Source organism: Somniosus microcephalus, unplaced genomic scaffold (assembly GCF_052327205.1).
Source record: "Somniosus microcephalus isolate GS21.2 unplaced genomic scaffold, FLI_Smic_1.0 unresolved_chr8, whole genome shotgun sequence".
NCBI lineage: Eukaryota > Metazoa > Chordata > Chondrichthyes > Squaliformes > Somniosidae > Somniosus > Somniosus microcephalus.
This window is the reverse complement of record NW_028225186.1, coordinates 42,166,514-42,169,227: the sequence shown is the minus strand read 5'-3', so window position 1 is coordinate 42,169,227 and position 2,714 is coordinate 42,166,514. Positions and strand designations below refer to the sequence as shown.

Below are 2,714 nucleotides of genomic sequence, written 5' to 3'. Positions count from 1 at the left end.
TGATCCAGTTACACAGGAACAGCTAATTTATTATTGATGTTTCATGTGATGTGTTTGCTCTGAAATAAATTGTTAAAAATGCTAACCTGCATTGGCCGGGAATCGAACCCGGGTCTCCCATATGGCAGGCGAGAATGCTACCCCTGAAACACCAATGCTCACAGTGACAGCAAGGCTCATTTTCCGTTAGCTACAATTTATTTTTGACCTTTGTTAATAGAAGCGAGGACACTGCGGTAAAACAAAAAGCGAAATGCAGCAGATGCTGGATCTGAAATTGTTCATTAAATGTTGGAAATATTCCACAGGTCAGGGAACATCTGTGCACAGAAAAACACAGGGTTAACCTTTCAGGTCCATGAACTCTCGGTAGAACTAAGATTTTGCAGCTTTGTAGGTCCCGTATGAGTTTCCTTCCAAACTTTTTAAACTTTTAAACTGCTCAAATATTACAAAATTAAGAAACTAACCTTCCCTCGAAAAATAAATGGCCCGTACGGCGATCGAACCCGTGACCTTGGCGTTATTACCACCACGCACTAACCAACTGAGCTAACCAGCCCATCTATAAAGCTCACTTATAGAACCGTCCCTGTTTCTGGTCTTTGCCAGCTAAGTCACTTTGTCTTGGAAGGCTGTAAAAGAAAGACTTGCATTTCTGCAGGCCTTTCACGACCTCAGGACATCCTAAAGTGCTTTACAGCCAATGAATACTTTTTGAACTTTTTGCATCTGTGACAGGTAGATTGGTCAGGAGGAGGTCAAGAAGGTTTTCCACTCGTGTTGGTTCCCTCACCACCTGCCGCAGGCCCATTCTGGCAGCCATATCTTCAGGACTCGACCAGCTCGGTCAGTAGTGCTGCTACCGAGCCACTCTTGGTGATGGGCATTGAGGTCCCCACCTAGAGTACATTCTGTGCGCTTGCTGCCTTCAGTGCTTCTTCCAAGTGGTGTTCAACATGGAGGAGCACTGATTCATTAGCTGAGGGAGGGTGGTAGGTGGTAATCAGCAGGAGGTTTCCTTGCCCATGATGTTCCTGTGTAACAGGCTTGAGGGGCTGAAAGGCTTCCTCCTTTTCCTGCATAACAGGCTGAATAGCCTCCTCCTGTTCCTGCGTAACAGGCTCGAGGGGCTGAATGGCCTCCTCCTGTTCCTGTATGATAGGCTCGATGGGCTGAATGGCCTCTTCCTGTTTATGTGTAACATACCCGAGGAGCTGATTGGCCTCCTCCTGTTCCTTTATAACAGACTCGAAGGGCTGAATGGCCTCCTCCTGTTCCTGTATAACAGACTCAAGGGGCTGAATGGCCTCCTCCTGTTCCTGTGTAACAGGCTCAAGGGGCTGAATGGCATCCTCCTGTGCATGTATAACAGGCTTGAAGGGCTGAATGGCCTCCTCCTGTTCATGTATAACGGGCTTGAGGGGCGGAATGGCCTCCTCCTATTCCTGTGTAACCGGCTCGAGGGGCTGAATGGCCTCCTCCTGTTCCTGTCTAACAGGCTTGAGGGGCTGAATGGCTTCCTCCTTTTCCTGTATAACAAGTTCGAGAGGCTGAATAGCCTCCTCCTGTTCCTGTATAACAGGCTCGTGTGTCTGAATTGTCTCCTCCTGTGCATGTATAACAGGCTCGAGGGGCTGAATGGCCTCCTCCTGTTCATGTATAACAGGCTTGAGGGGCTGAATGGCCTCCTCCTGTTCCCGTATAACAGACTCGTGTGTTTGAATTGCCTCCTCCTGTTCCAGTGTAGCAGGCTTGAGGGACTGAATGTCCTCCTCCTGTTCATGTGTGGCAGGTTTGAGGGGCTGAATGGCCTCCTGCTGTTCCTGTGAAACAGACTCGTTGGTCTGAATTGCCTTCTCCTGTTCCTTTATAACTGGATCATGGGTCTGATTTGCCTCCTCTTCATCCTATGTAACAGGTTCGAGAGGCTGAATGGAGTTCTACTGTTCTTGTACAGACCTTGTATCGCTGAACGGCTTCCTCCTGTCCAATGCAACAGGCTCGAGGCGTTAAAGGCCTCCTCTTGTCCCTGTATAACAGGCTCGAGGGGCTGAATGGCCTCCTCCTGTTCCTGTATAACAGGCTGAAGGGGCTGAATGGCCTCCTCCTGTTCCTGTGTAAAAGGGTCATGGGACTGAATGGTTTCCTCCTGTTCCTATGCAAAACGGCTATGGGACTGAATGGCCTCCTCCTGCTCCTGTGTAACTGACTCAGGGGTTGAGAGTACTCAGCGGGAAAGTGTCGGGGCGGTAGTTTCCCTTCTCTGAATTACCGATTTACTGCAAAATGTGCTGTCAGTGGAGGAACCACCGAGCCCTCGCCCAAAATCCGACTCTGGTGGGACTCGAACCCACAACCTTTGAATGCTTTACTCTATCATTCAACTAGAAGTCCAATGCGCTATCCATTGCGCCACAGAGCCAATTACGTAAAGTTCTATTCCAAAAGCAAAATAGTGTTGATGCTGGAAATCTGAAATATAAACAGATGAAATGCTGGAAACACTCTGCAGGTCAGGCAGCATTCCATGTCTGTTTAAAAGGGGTCTACTTTCAGTCCCGGATCATTCTGTGTCTGTTTAATAGGGACATGCTGTCAGTCCCGGATCATTCTGTGTCTGTTTAAAAGGGACATGCTGTCAGTCCCGGTTTATTCTGTGTCTGTTTAAAAGGGACATGCTGTCAGTCCCGGATCATTCTGTGTCTGTTTAA

The 2,714-nt window shown here is 48.4% G+C and overlaps 1 non-coding gene across 1 annotated transcript; it reads right to left on the bottom strand.

The window, feature by feature from the left end:
• Positions 1–2,332: 2,332 nt before the first annotated feature.
• Positions 2,333–2,425, bottom strand: trnar-ucu (transfer RNA arginine (anticodon UCU)). Its single transcript has 2 exons — positions 2,389–2,425; positions 2,333–2,368 (listed from the first exon to the last, which is right to left on the bottom strand). It is a non-coding gene; the product is annotated as a tRNA-Arg (tRNA).
• Between the last annotated feature and the right edge of the window lie 289 nt (positions 2,426–2,714).